The sequence below is a fragment of the Gymnogyps californianus genome, chromosome 4 (genome assembly GCF_018139145.2).
Source record: "Gymnogyps californianus isolate 813 chromosome 4, ASM1813914v2, whole genome shotgun sequence".
Taxonomy (NCBI): Eukaryota; Metazoa; Chordata; class Aves; order Accipitriformes; family Cathartidae; genus Gymnogyps; species Gymnogyps californianus.
In genome coordinates, this window is record NC_059474.1 from 65,874,238 (window position 1) to 65,889,836 (window position 15,599).

Consider the following 15,599-nt stretch of genomic DNA (forward strand, 5'->3'; position numbering starts at 1 on the left):
TGCCGCCGCCATTCCCACCGCTGGCCCCCGCACGCAAGCCAGGCTGGGCTTTGACACGCAGGAGCCGAGCCGCTGGTGGTGCCCAAAGTTAATCACTGTTTATGCAATTGCAGGTTGCTTTTTCTGTCCGAGAAGCTGCTAAAACGGGTGTGCTCGGCAGCGCACTGGAGCAAACGGCACAGTGGGAGCAGCATCGAGCCTCGTGGGGAGAAGTGCCGCCCTCAGCACACACGGGAGGGGACTCCCCGCCAGCACTGTGCCCATACGGGGAGAGGGGGTGGGAGCCGCTACAATGTCAGCGATGTACCCGCAGAGTGCCTGCTCCCCTGCCCTCTGTGCGGCCACATGCAGGGAAGAAGCAGGTCCTGTTTTGGGCCATAGACTTGATTCTTAGGGATCACGCATGGGTGATTGATGCTTGGACCACCAGGACAAGGATAACACTGCGTATCTCACTGGTGCTATCAGTAGCACCAGCTGTCGGGGCTCTGCCTTGCTAGAGCTCATGTTCTCCAGCGGAAAGGATCAAGAATTGCATGTGCCCACTACGCCCCACACCAGGGCATCAGGCCCCAGTGCCCCCAGGGGAGCCACGCCAGGCAGCCTGGTGCTAGTGTTGCAGGGACATGGAGGTTTAAGCAGCCTGGGGCAGGGGTTTGCCTGCAGCTTCCCAGGTGTAGGGCAGCATTCATAAGACCCCCAAAGGCTCAGGAACCTCCTGTGCTGGCCCAGCCAGCTCAGAGCGAAAGGGGCAGCAGAGCTGCTGGCAGCCTGGGCTGGGCAACACCCCCGGAATTGTCAAGGCATGTCACACCCTGAGTCTGAGGGACCACGGCAATGATCCAGGGAGCTCAGGCTCAGCATATGCCGTTGCCAGGCATATGAAGGGGGTGGGTTTGTGGCCTCACTGCTGGCAGGGCTGGGACTGGCGGGTTTGCAGCCCTGTGGGGACCCCAGTGTGGTGTCCAGCCACCTCCATCCCCAGTCCTGACCGCATCCTTGTCCATGCCATTAAACAACATCCATAAGCAAGGCCTGGGCACCATCTAGTGGAATAAAAAGCCTTTTGCTGGGAATGTTTTGTGCTTGTTGAATGATGACCAGCTCTGCCTGGTGCTGGGATGGGCACTGCTGACCTCTTGCCCCTCTGCTTCCCTGAGATCCTGGGGAACCCTGCCTGAACGGCAAGGTCAGGTATAAAACTAGCTAGTTCAGGTATAAATGGCTTACATTTACAAAACAGCACTACCTCCTTGCGCAGCTGCTGTTAAAGCACCTGGAATTTTTGTGAGGTGGCTCTGGCTTTACATCCTGGGGCACGTGGCATTTTGGGATGCTCACCCCGAGCCCCCTCCTCACCACCACTGAGGTGCCTGGCTCTGCTCTTCCAAAACTTGCTTGCCAAATAGCACAAGCGGCCACTGAATGGACAAACTGCAAGTTTCCTGAGGAAAGGGTTTTCCTGGAGTATTGGAGCAAAGTGGGGAGCTGGTTTTTCCTTGCAGTGAAGGCTGGGCTGATGAACGCTGGCAGGGTGGGAGCTGGCAGGGCAGCTCGCTGCCACCCCTCATGCCCCAACACCCACAGCAAGCTTACAGCCATGCTAGAGGTGGCCACCAGGTCTGGGAGGTGTTCCTCTGTCGCTCTTTGGTCTTTGGCTCTGCTGAGCTATGTATTTTTGGGGAAAACTTTAATTTAGACTTTTAATATATATGCATTTACTTCCTGTTCCCATGTGTTGTTTTTGATTTTTTACTGAAGGGCAGCAGTGATTTATCAACAGGCATTTCTTCATGTGGGGACAGCAGAGGCTGTTGCTGAAGTGCTTTAGGATCTCTCATCCCACCCTGTAAGTGAGTGAACCCAAGTGAAGAGTGATATGTACACTAGAGTACTTTCTGGGGGTACAGAAGCGGAAAGAAATTGTCCCTAAAAATCCCAGCTTCCCTTACAAATACTAATTGTGGGGATGTGGCCAGGTGAGTATGGGTGGTTGGCTGTTCAGGTAAATGTTGTTCTTGGAGAAGAAACATCTGCTATTGTGGGCTGTCACTGATTTCCAGAGCCTAAAAGCCCTCGCCCGTGAGGTGCAGAGGGTTTTCTGCAGCAGCCGTGACAGTGGAAACCCCTCAGATTTTGCAGAAGCAGATTTCTGTTAACGTTGCTTTTGCACGCAGGCCAGCGCATGCAGCAGTACTGGAAAAAGCAGGCACTGGGTGAAAAGGGAGTCAGCTCCCCCATGAGTCAAGCGAGCCAGATGAGGGCAGGGTGAGTCGTGACCCCTAATTGGGGATTGCCACAGCAGGCCAGCTCGGCAAGGCTCAGGTCAGGTCCTTTCCCCAAAGCACACACAGCTGCAAAGGTTTTCCAGTGATGTATCTTGGAGCAGCCTCCTCATTAAGGAAACCTGCTGAACTCAGCCTTTGGGTATTTAGCCCCTTGGGGAAGCCTCCTTATGTCTTTCAGGTAGGCAGCAGCTGGCTGTGAGCTGCTCATTGTCCTAGGCACTGGTACCAACCCATTTGCAAACCCACTCCCAGCCCTGCCTGGGGAGCTGTGGGTGCTAAGGCCATTGGAGCAGGATGGGAGCAGCATCTTGTGCTCCCAGCTGTGGGACTGACACCACTGCAGGTACCAACACCAGCAGCAGGGTGTGAGCGGGGCTGTGTCTCCCTGGGTTTTCTGGGCAGAGAGGAAGCAAGGGCCAGTCTGCCCTGCCCTGCCTTTCCTGAGCTCTCCCACCTAGGGCAGGCTTTTACCTGGGCAGGTCCAGGGACTGGGAACCTGGCTGACTCCCCAGCACCTTTGCTGTAAAGAGGGGAGGGGAGATGACAAAAAAAACACTAAATCTTTGCTACATGTCTTAAAAATAGTTCTCTTTGTAGTTACTCTTTGTGGCTTTATGCCTTGTGGCTGCATCAGGGCTTCTATGATAAAAAGTGAGCTGCTCTGCCATGTGTGTGTTTAGTATGCTGCAGCTGGGCCTTGTGTGGCTGTGGGCTTGCGGGTGCCCTGCAGACATCCTCAGCTCCCTGGGCATACTGGGTGAATTATCACCTCTCCTCACCATCATGCTCTGTAATGTGGCCTCAGTCACCTCCCAATGCTTTGTTAATCTGGCAGTGACGATGCTGTAACCTAGGTAATTAGGAACCTATTGCCCTGGAGCCATAGGTCTAGAGGATTTTGAGCCACTGGACAAATAGTGCAAATGAATGTCAGTGGGGTTTTGGAAAATAGTTATTAACATTCAGCCTGTTTCAGCTCTTGGAGGATACAGAGGCATTTTTATAATGTGAAGGGCTTTCACCTGCCTTGCATTGTGACTTGTATAGCTCTGCTGAAGTGAGAATTAAACCATCTCTTCTCTTGGGGGAAAAAAGTGCTTTTTCCCTAATAAGGTGGATGTGGAGGGCAGAAAAATTCAGGCTTTTGTGAAACTGTAAAAAGCTATCAATCAGAGGCTTTGGTATGCAGCTCCAGGTACTGATATCGAGTTCCCCACCCTTTAGGGGCAGTTCCCCTTTTTGGAGCATTTTTGCCATCACTTTCCTCCCCTTGCTAGTGCTCACAATCCTTGGACTGGTCCAGTTCAAAACTTGGAAATGCTCCTGTAGATTTCGGGGGGACGCTGACCCAGCCCAGCCCAGTGCAGTGCTGTGGCTTGTGGACTGTGGTGTGCAGGGTGGCTGTGTGAAGCTGCAGAGTCCCTGGAAAGGTGTTTTCTTCTGTGGTGACAGTTGAGGTCCCCCAGGTGGGACGATGGGTGTGCTCTTTGGAAAGAAAGCCATGGCGCAGGCCCAGAAAATCCACTGTTGTCTCGGGTATCTCAGCCCACAGCAGCTGTGGACTTGCCCTCCCATGCACACCTGCATTTCACCTCTTGGTAGATGTGCTTGAGAAGCTTGCTGTCCACAGATCCTGCACGCACAGCTGCTTTACACCCCCCTCCCACCAAAAATCTGATCCAAGGACAATTTCTGGGCACGAAAAGTACATATTTAAGGAAACCTAGAGGGATGGCAGTCCTACTTGGCTTGCTTTGTAAATAAACATTGGGGGGGTGTAATGCAATAGCACGTATACTTGGCTCCAGCTGGGCTGTTTCTCTATAGCGTGTTGTTTTGGTGTCTGTTCTGGATCAGAAATCTGTAGGTTTGTTTTTGTACCAGCGACTCAACCGCTAAACTGCTTAACCTTCTCCGCAGTCAGCGCCTCGGAAAAGCCAAATGCGAGCAACTCAGACTGTATGAAAACATGAGCTGCAGACTGGCCTGAAAGCCAAAAGAGAGCTGTAATTTACTGGAAGGGAAGGTCCTCTTCAAATTTACAGAAAAGAGCATATATAGAAATCTAACAAAAGCATGTAATGATTGTCTGGCAGGGACCAGGGGATGCTGCTGCGGGAAGCGATGATGTGGATCAGCTATCACATGTTAAACACAGTTTGTTTTGGTCAGGTCATGATCCCACATCCTTGCTGAGGAGCATCTCTTCCTACTACTAAAACTGCAGAGATACAGTTAGAAGAGCAAAACCTCAGCTTGAATTGAAATTGGCCAGAGATGTCAAAAACTACAAGAAAGGGTTCTTCAGGTATGTAAACAACAAGCAGAAACAGAAGGAAAATATTGGCCCACCGTTAAACAGAAGAGGTGAATTAGTCACCAACAACGCTGAAAAGGCAGAGGTTCTCAAGACTTTCTTCACCTCTGTCTTTACCAGCACTGCTGGGCCCCAGGCCTTGGGAACAAAAATCCAGGTTGATGCAAACACAGACCCACCGTCAGTGAAGGAAGAGTTGGTATGTGAACTATTACAGGAGCTTGACTCCTATAAATCAAGGGACCCTGACAATATCCACCCGAGGGTGTTAAGAGAGCTGGCTGACGTCATTGTGAGGCCATGCTCCATAATCTTTGAGAAGTCATGGAGATCGGGGGACATCCCAGAAGACTGGAAGGCAGCTAATGTCACCCCCATCTACAAGAAGGGCTTAAAGGAGCATCCAGGAAATTACAGGCCCATCAGTCTTACTTCAGTCCCTGGGAAAGTTATGGAACGAATCCTCTTGGGGGCTGTCACAAGTCAAATGAAGCACGTGATTGGGAAAAGCCAGCACAGATTCACCAAGGGCAAATCGTGCTTGACAAACCTGATTGCCTTCTACGACAAAGTAGCCTGCTCGGTTGATGTGGGGCGAGCGGTGGACATTGTCTACCTGGATTTCTCCAAGGCTTTCGATACGGTTTCCCACAGCCTCCTCCTAGAGAAACTGATGTGTTACAGTCTAGACAAGTGGTCTGCGCAGTGGGTGGGGAACTGGCTGACGGGCTGCACCCAGAGGGTGGTGGTAAATAGCTCCTTTTCAAATGGGCAACTTGTCACAAGTGGGGTTCCCCAGGGATCGATATTGGGCCCAACGCTGTTTAGTATCTTCATAAGTGATCTGGATGATGGGATCAAGTATACCCTGATGAAGTTTGCTGACGATACCAAACTGAGTGGGGAAGCGGACGCTTCGGAAGGGAGAGCCACCCTGCGGGAAGACCTGGATAGGCTGGAAGAGTGGGCTAACAAGAACCTTATGAAGTTCAGCAAAGACAAATGTAAGGTCTTGCACCTGGGAAAACATAATCCAGGAGTGCAGCACAGGCCGGGATCTACCCGGCTGGGGAGCTGCTCTGTGGAAAGGGACCTGGGGGTCCTGGTGGACAACAAGCTCAACATGAGTGAACGGTGTGCCGCTGTGGCAAAGAAAGCCAACAGGATGCTGGGTTGCATCCACAAGGGCATCACCAGCAGAGATAAAGAAGTCGTCATCCCACTCTACTCAGTGCTTGTCAGGCCACACCTGGAATACCGTGTTCAGTTTTGGTCCTCGCTATACAAAAAAGATGTGGAGAGGCTAGAGAGGGTCCAGAGAAGGGCCACAAAGATGATCAAAGGACTGGGAAGCCTGCCATATGAGGAAAGGCTGAGAGAACTCGGTTTGTTCAGCCTTGAGAAAAGAAGGCTTAGAGGAGACCTTATCACCATGTTCCAATATTTAAGGGGTGGCTACAAAGAAGATGGAGACTCCCTTTTTACAAGGAGTCACTTGGAAAAGATGGGGGTAATGGGTACAAGTTCCTCTGGGGAGATTCTGATTGGACACAAGAGGAGAATTTTTCACAATGAGAACAATCAGCCATTGGAATAATCTCCCCAGGGAAGTGGTGGATTCCCCAACATTGGACACTTTTAAGATTCGGCTGGACAGGGTGTTGTGCCATCTTGTCTAGATCATGTTTTTTGCCAAGAAAGGTTGGACCAGATGATCCTTGAGGTCCCTTCCAACCTGGTATTCTATGATTCTATGATACTTCTGTCACCTGCCTTACCCTACCTGTAGCCAAAAGTTATGGACAGAGGAGTTAGTGTCGCTGGCTGCAACATACTGCATTGACATGCCTGCAGCCATTAATTCCTGCATTAAACAGCTGACTTCTGTCTGAGCTGTAGACCATGATTTGGGAATATATATTAAATATATACATGTTTTTTGGTTGGAGTGTTAACTCTTGAAGGCCAAAGATTTAGCAGTGCAAAGCAGCACTGTAAAAAGCATCTTGCTCAACTGAAAGTAAAGAGGGGGTTGAATCTGTAGGGCTGGAAAGGGGATGCTTATGCTTGGGCAGGATCAGCCGAGTAGCTGAGGAACACACTGGCTTTTGACTCTTTCCTGTTTATTTTCTATTAGAACAGCTGAATGCATACATTAATGGCAGCAAAGTGCTGATCACTGCTATGTCCTGAGCAAAGTGGGGCTGGGCTGCCTCCCTGCAGGCAGGCGAGGGCAGGTGGCGGCACCCAGGAGGGCTGGCAGGAGGTGGCACATCCCCAAGAGCCTGTGCAGAAATGAGGTGATGCTCCAGCACAGGGTTTGCTGGTGTATGGCAGAGGAGCATGATGGGGGTTGTTGGTATGCGTGGAAAACACCTTGGGAGAAATTGGATAAAATGGTTGCCGTTGGCAGCGTATTTGAGTGGAGTCCTGCTGACAGCGTACACTGTACGTGCCACCGATAGCGGGGACACCTTTAGGTAAACTATAGAAATTCAGAGTGCTGAGTGAGCACGAAGATTTGTGCCACAAATGGCAGTTATGTTTACACTCTAAATTTTTTATGCAGATCACACCAAGCTCTGAGGCAGAGCTTGCAAGCTGATTCCCTGAGGATAACATATAATTAAGTGATCAGGCTCATGAAAGCAGAGCTGATGCAGCAGTATAGATGCTGGTGGACCTGCCCCAGCAGGGACCATTGCCACAGACTTGGGCAGAAGGCTGTGTAGTGCTGGCGGGGACAGGGTGGCTCAGGGCCGTGCTCTTTCCCTCTGCTTCAGCTCTGCTTCTAATCAGCTCTGCCTTTTTGTGTGGATTCCTCTTTCTTATTTTGCTTTCCCTCCCCCCTTTCCAGCTCAGTTTCCTCAGCTACCTGTGCCTCAAGCCTTCTTCCCCCGCCAACCTTCTGACTTTTCTCCTCTATTTGCATTTTTCCCCTTAGGCTTTTTTTCCACTCCTGTTTCTCCAGCCTTGCTTTTCCGCTATGCATTTCCACCCTGGTGTTTCATTTCTCCCTGCTCTGCCCTCTGTCAGTGGTCACCTCCTCTGCTCCATCCTGAGTAAGCTGCTGCTGGCTTCTTGCTCTGACTGTCCAAAATCCCCAGCCAAATGGAGGTCAAGGGATTCCTTAATGAAATTCCTTAGATAGCAGTTTTGTGGAATAGCCTCCTGCTTATTCAGTGTATCTGGTTCTTCTATGCTTCCAAGCTTCATTTTCTGCTTTTTGAAATGAGCCAAAACAGGAGTGAAAGGAAGATGCTGGGGAGGACACTCAAGAGACTCAGTGCTGCTGTGGCCTGGCAGACCTCCTCAGAGTCTCATTTGCTGCCTGGAAAATCTTTGCCTTTATTCCTATTTGTTATTAATGCATCTGAATCAAGATCATTAGTGCAAAGGAATGGTTCTTGCTGTGAAATGGTCGCCTGTAAAAAAATAAGTAACTGTTATACTGGTGATGAGAGAAGTCAGATGTTGAAGACGTGTAGGTTAGTTTGCACAGGTCCCATCTCCACTTAGCAGCAGGAGGCTTGTGCTGCAGATAATGAGGGACCTCTCAGGCTGGGTTTCCCTGGACGGGCTCCCTGGGTTTCACAGACAGCTCCCATGCACGGAGGTTAAGGTACTACGAATGTAAATCACTAACAGGCAGGTATGTTGGTCTCCAAGCTGATTGCCCAAAGCAAAGTTGCTTGAGGTGGGTCACAAGCAGCTGATGATTTCGTCACCTCCTTTGGACCCAGTGACTGCCCTGCTGTCTCCCAGTTTGCGTGGACTTCCTTTGGTCACTGGAAACCAGCTCTGACACATGTCTGGGGGCAAGATGGAGTTTCCTGTGCAAGAACTGGGGAACAGCTGCTGCTCTCAGCACTTCCCAGCAATGAGTAAGTCATCCTGGAAATGGGTGGCAGGAAACTCTGCCTTTCTCCTGGGGAAAAAGTGATCTCTGTCCCCCCAGGTGCCCTCTCCCTTGTCGCCAGCCATGGCTGTGGTGGGTACCAAATGTGTTTAAGGTGAAATGCTGTGATACATGAGGTCTAACATGTTCTCACCCTCTTCCAGCTCCCTGCTCAGGAGGATGTCTCCACTCCCTGTTGCCACCCTGCAAAACCCCTCTTTGTAAGCCCTGGATGCTTCCCCCCCCCACCCCCATGTTGTCCTGCCTGCCCTTACGGGTGTGCCCTACAAAAGGGGCTTTTGTGGAGGTGTGCTCGAGGGAGGTAGTCAATTTTTAGCTTCCTGTTCACTGAGCCAGGAGTAAGATTTTAACAGGGACTGTGCTAGACCAGAGCTGTTTTGCTATTGCTTAACTAGTGCTGCCTGGCTCTGGGCCACTTAAAACAAAAGGCCAGACCCCAGAAAAGAGCAGAGCATCGCTACAGTCACTGGAAAAACAAAACTGGGCCCTTTCTCCATGTGGCTCAAACGCTGCCCAGGCCTGGGGTTTCAGAGCTAGAGAAACCTCCCCCAAGTTGGTAGGTGGAGGTATTTGTTGGGGTGGGGGCTTGTGTTTCTCCACTCAGGGATGTGGAGGGGAACTGGGGGGAGTCCGTGTCATCCGGCAGAGTTTTGTGGCGAGGGAGAAGCTTTCATCCTCTCTGCCACAACCCATGGCCGCTGCATCTGCTTCTCAGGTGGGGAAACCAAGGTGCCGATGCCCCAGGGACTGAGCTCTGTGGCCAGGCACTGTCCTGGGTTGTGCTGTCTGGGCAGTCTGCTCTGGCACACCTAAAGGGAGGGGAAGGTACTAGCTGGGTTTGGCAGCAGCAAGCTATGCACCGCACTTCATCCCTGAAAGTCCTGTTCGTTTAAAGGCATGAATGCAGTCTGAGAGTTCATGACTAACTGGAAAATGAGATTAAGTTAACAAGGTATGCCTTAGGACACCAGTGAGATTAAATCTCTGGATTTTTAATAACAGCAATAAAATACTTCTGCCTCATGGTACAAAAGCCTCACCAGTAGCTGATGTTAGCCTCAGTTTCTCTCCTGGTCAAAGAACACGCTGTTAGGGACCAAGTTGACTAGTACACAACTTCATGTCAGGGCCTTATCCAGGGCACTGTAAAAGCGAAGGCAAGGGGCCCCTTCCCAGGGATGCTGGGCTCAGGAGGTAGAGCTGTGCAGGGCTCTGGCATGGACTTGCTCTGTCAGGCTGTTTTCAAAACAGCTATTCTGCTTCTCAGAGTTTGCAGAAGATTTCCAATAGCCATGAGGACCATGGAAAAGGTTTTTAAGTGCTCAGAGATGTAGGAGGTGCAAGGGCACAGGTCAAAAGCTAACTTCTTCAAGGGGAGATAAAGCCCGGAGGCTGTAAATGGCTCAGTGGGGGACAGCTGGGTCTGTGTGCAGGTGACAGCCCAAGTACCTAGAGCAGCTACTGTCTAATGCTTTTCCAGGAGATGAGAAACAGCTGAAAAAAATGTTATTTTACTTGTTTTCTTTCTCTTTTATTGTCCACTGTCGCTAACCAATCCCTTGGTGTGACTTGTATCAGAAGGGGAATGGTGATGTTGCATGTTTCTTACCCTTTCTGCATGTAGGATGTGTATTTCCAGAGCCTGCTGCAGGCTCTGACCCTTAGGAAGGGCCGGTGACCAGTCAGCATGCCAGGCATGAGGGGAAGGTTTTGCTCAAGGTATGTGGCATGGCATGCTCTTTTTACCTCCCCTTCTTGCAGAAACCATAAAAGGCATTAGTTTGCGATGTAGGTAGCAAAGTGCTGGTATAATTCAATATAGTTCATATGCAAGTACCTACTGATAGCTACTTGTGTTTTCCTAACACTGCTGGATATTCAGTGTTTGTGTGCTTGAGGAAGACTTTTACTTGGGGTTGGTCTTGTCTTGTAATGGTGTGCTGTCATTAAAGACCCCCAGGAAGGCAAAGCTTGTACTGGAGAGGTGTTCTGTGGCTGGTGTGAGCATCTTCCTCTTTCATCTGAGTAAAGCATTGCTCAGCCTGGAGCCTGCTCTCATTAGAGTGAACAACAGAGAGCTTTAATCCCCTTTGCTGCAGGAATTGACACACCTTGCTGATGTGACAGATAGAACAGGATTCATAAGCCACCAGCCTGGCACTGGAAGGCTGCTGGAAAATCCCAGCTGTTACTGAAACAAAGCAGTCTGTCACACCTCTGGAGTTGCTCAGAACTGATTTGTATTTATTTGTGTTTGATATACAAAGGGGCAATTCAGACCTCAGCTCCTCCTGACGGTCAGGTTGTTTCTCCAAAGCCTGCAGGTGTGCCAGTTGTTTGGTCTGAGAGATGTGTACCTGCAATAGGCTTCAAGCAAATAGAGCCTGGGGATGGGGGTCACGAGCAAGCGGAGTTCCTCACGTGCTGTGCACGAGACAGAACCCCTACACTGGCAAATGCACGCAATGGTTGGCTTAAACCACCTCCCCACGAGTTGGCTGGCTCCATGACTTGCCTGACAAATTTTCTGTGACTTTCCCTGCTTGTTTTTCCTTAAGAAACCTCCAAGCCTTTTTGTACACCCTGACAGGCCACGGGGAGACGTGCTTGTGACTGTGACCCTGCGGCAATCCCAGCGATCACCGTCAGTGTTGGATGAATGCTAAATCCATGCTGTGCCCAGCACCCCTACACTCCTCGGACCTGCTTGCCTGTGTTATCCCCTTAGCCAGGCAAGGACCACCCCAGGCCACCGTGGCTCTGGGTGTTACGGATGCATCCTCTGCTGTCAGCATCCTGCTTGAGTCAGTGCAAAACGCTGCAGGACCTTGAAGCCTTGCCAAGTAACGGGGCTGGTTTAGGATTTGGTGCCTTGTGCGTGTGGCTAAGGAAGGAAGTGACTTATGTGCTTGTGATTGGTTTTTCCTTGCAGGTTTGTGCTGGGAGGCAAGAGTGAAATGCGTTTGATGCCTCAGACTGTGCGCAGCTCGCTGGCACTTGCCCAGCCATAGGTGGCCAGAATTGGGGTGGGCAGGAGGATAGCGGCTCGCAGCAGCACCCTGATGGTGTTTCGGGAGGGTAGGGGTGTGCATTGGCTGCAGAGAGAAACAGTCTCAGCATCTCTGTCCTTGACGTCTGCTCCTGACTCAAGGCTAGACCTGTCACAGGCTCCACAAACAGAGCTAGAAGAGTAATCCAGTACTAAATGCTCACTGGAAGTGTCATGTCTCTGGAAAAACCCTTGCTGAGCCATAGCCATCAATATTCTGTTGTGACAGAGTAAGTCACCAGACCGAATGGGCCAAAACATTGTAAAACACATGTTAGGGGGCACCTTTCAAGTTCCTGGCTTTCAGCAGGAATTTGATTCAAGCAGCTCTTCAGGTTTTGTCCAGTGGCCTTTGTGCAATTACCTGGAAATCAAAATATTTAGTCATCTTTCCACCTTCCCTTCTTTCTCCTGTGTTGCTCCTCTTGTCTTGGAAAATGTGGTTTAGATCTTAACAAACACCTTCAAGGTAGGATGGGGATACCTTCTGATAGATATCTAGATATCTTCTGATATCTAGAAAATTAATTTTTAAAATATATGCTATGTGCATATACTATTTCCGCTTAGTCATGTGCACTCCTATAGCCTTCTAACACATGCCTTGACTGTTGGGAGAAGCACCCCTTGATGTCCCTAGGTTGCTTTGCCACCTCCCTGGGCAGTGGCAGTGATGCTGCTGTTGAAGGCTCAGCACATTTCTCGCCAAGATGTGCAAGTCTGCCCGGGGCCCCCGGGCCCTGACAGCGCAGAGGGATGGCCAGACAGGCTCTGCAGAGAGAGGAGAGGGCCACAGCAGTGCAACTCCTGTATTCAAGTGTCAGGGGAGAGCAGCTCTCAGGCAAATGGGTATTGTTCCCATGTGGTCCCTGCCAGACCAGCCTTGTTTCACTTCACCTGAGCTACATACAATGCGAGGAGTTTGCTTGTGCGATGTTGCCTTCTTTTGCCCAGTGGTTTATTCGGCCATGCCGCTTGTGCTGCAGTGTCTTTTCTTATGGATGGAGGCCAGAGTATTTACTTGTAAATTCCTGCAGTGACTTAAGAAAATAAGACAGGAAGTAGCTGATATTTTTTTAAGGTACGTTGGCTCAGAAAGATTTATAGTAATGACTATTGAGCCCAGATCCAAACAAGTTCAGTAAGTGTGTTATACCTACTTATACTAGTGAGGCTTTCCACTGACAGAATGTAATTTTTCATTTTTGTTTAATGATTGACCTTGTTTGGAGAGCAGGGGAAAGTAAACCATTTGTTATTTCAGTCCTCTATTTCCGTCTTGGATTATACATTTTGCATGTGGGGACACGTTGCAGGGAATTACCCATCTGGGTAAAATGACCTCCGGCCAGGAGGTGCCTTCCTTACCACTGCTTTCCTAGGCTGTGACTGTGCAGCCACATTGTGCTGCACTCCACTTCTCTCAACAGCTCCTGAGGCTCAGCTGTATAAGTGTTTAAATGCTTTGCCACCTCAAGAGCAACTGCGAACACAGTGAAACGTGAAAATGGTCCTATGTTTGGTCAAGTTCTTCCATGGTTAGGAAATGCTTTTGCAGAGGAAAGTTTGACTCATTTCTTTGACTTTGAAGGAATATTCCACATCTTCGTGTGAGCTGTGTATGAGAGAGTATATGTATCAGGTTTGTCAGAACTGAGTATTTCTATGTAAGTTTTAATATTGCTTGAGATCAGAACAGGGTTTGCCATGTCAAACAGGATCACAAAGCATGTGCATGTTGTGGCATATGTTCAATCTTTGCAAAACTGCATTTATAGATTGGGGGAAACAAGTTGCTTTCGGTGAGCTAACCATCATTATAGGTTACGGCAGCCCTTCCCAGACCACTGGCTTAAACAGGAAGGGAGAGAGACGTCTGCCCTGTCTTCAGTTTGACAAACCAAACTCGTCACAGTATTTTGATGCACAAACCATCGCCCAAAATAACCCCATTCTTGTGCTTCAGCTTATATTTGCAATTATACTTTGCAACAGGAAGAAAACTATGTTAATTACATTTCACAGAACAAACACTTCTCTTGTGCTTTCCTAGAATGTTCTGTAGGGAGATTACTATGTTGAAATAAAAAAACAAACAAACTAATAGCTGTTTTCATTGGAGAGCCTAACTTCCACCTTGCTGCTCATTAGAGCAGGGCCTACGCCGATGAAGAGATTTCCTGGAGAGTAATAGCTGAATAACCTGCACAAAGAATTGCTCCTGCTGGGCACAGGCCCTGCATGATGACAACGTACAGAAGTGTTGGTAGCCCCAGCATGACAGATGCTCACCCTACCAGGCCTTCACTGAGAGGGAGCCTGTACATGGGTGAGACCCCACTGAGGTGGGCACCTTGCACAGAGCAGTTGGGTTACACCACGCTGAGTAACCTGAAAAGCTGTGATGTTGCTTCCTATGTACAGAGATGCTGAACAGGTGTCAGGCAGGAAGGATCCTCCACTTTCCCCCACACTTCTGCTTTAATTCCATTGAATCCAGAAAAGTTATTCCTCTGGATTTCTACGACAAAAACGTGGAGTGGGATAAAAAGACAGTGGACAACAGGGAGTTTGTATTGCATTGAGAGAGGAACGGAGAGATACTGTCACTGGTCACTTCCAGAACTAATTTCTAGGTTTTTTAATACCTCTGTGTTTCTAATCCCTTTTCCATCAGTGGCTCAGCTATTTTGACCATCTTGCTGTCTTTCAGAGTTGATCACTGGGAGGAGAAATCTTATTTCCAGAAAGTCAGGAGATGTGCATGCAGCCTAATGGAGCTGGGGGAGCTCCTGTTTCCCTAGAGGGCACAGACCTATTCACGGTACAGTAAAGCAAAGACTTCTTGGGCAGCAAAGTCTGAAATCGGAGCAGGAGCGAGAAGCCAGTGCTCTGGGGAGGCTTTCTCAGCTGTGAGCACAAGGGTGCTGGAAAAACCTCACCAGCATTGCCATCAGGGTTACCTCTGTTAAAACCAGAATATAACCTGTTAATACCAGTACTGGAGGGGCTGGAATACAACTGATAATTGTCAGCCAGGCTGCTGTGGTTATACGTGGCTGAATTGTGTAAATGGCATGAATAATCTCTCGCCCACAAAAAACAACGGGAAAGCCTGTACATAATTTAATTCTTAGAGTTACAGATGGGCGGTGTAGTTAGCGCTTATCAATGTGACTTTATGGAAAATGGCTTTAACACAGAATAACCCCAATTCAGGAGGAATAACTGCATTTGGCCAAATGCAAGCTGTTAAGCTCAGTAGTATCTGGAGTTGGTCCTTCAGTCTGATTTGTGGAGGGGGTCAAAGTAGAAGATGGTCTGTTTTAGCTTTAAAAATCCACAAATCCTCACCCTCTGGTATCATCTGTACACTGCGGTAATTGACTCTTTTAGTCTGTCCATATTACAAATTCATGCCTGGTAGAGTTGTTGGTTTTCCAGGAAAGATCTTCTGAGTGTTGACCTGGAGCCCCTGGATAGCCCAAGCAGCTGTTCCAACATGTAACAAGGCAGCGCACAGGCTTGCTTTCGCCCCCATTAATTGCTATGCAGGGATGGGGTAGGGAAGAAGAGCAGCCCAAGCAGACAGGCTAATTGTCAGCAGGGCATATCGTGGTGAAACAGGAGCAGCCCAGCTGTCTTAAGCTTCAATTTGCAGTGTCTGTGTAGCCCACGTAATAAAAAAAGCCGCCCTCTTTCCCTGCCTCCAGTGTGCAATCTGTGTATGTGCAAACATAGCTGTTTTCCACTGAAGTCTATGGGGAAGACTTCCTGTTAAAGAAAGATATTTAAAACCTGCAGCCAGAGAATGAAATTACTTGGCCAGGTTAATTTTTTTTCTTTTTGCTATTTTGCCTCTGTATTGTTCCTTGCTTTCCATGACAATAATGATGGGAAATCAATGTGTTAAGAGAAATGCTAGTGTAATTGTGAGTTCAGAGTGATATTTTCAGTATCTCTCAGGCTTCTATGCCTTGTCTGATGTGTGGGCAGTATCAAGCCAGGAGCTGATAAACAAAATGG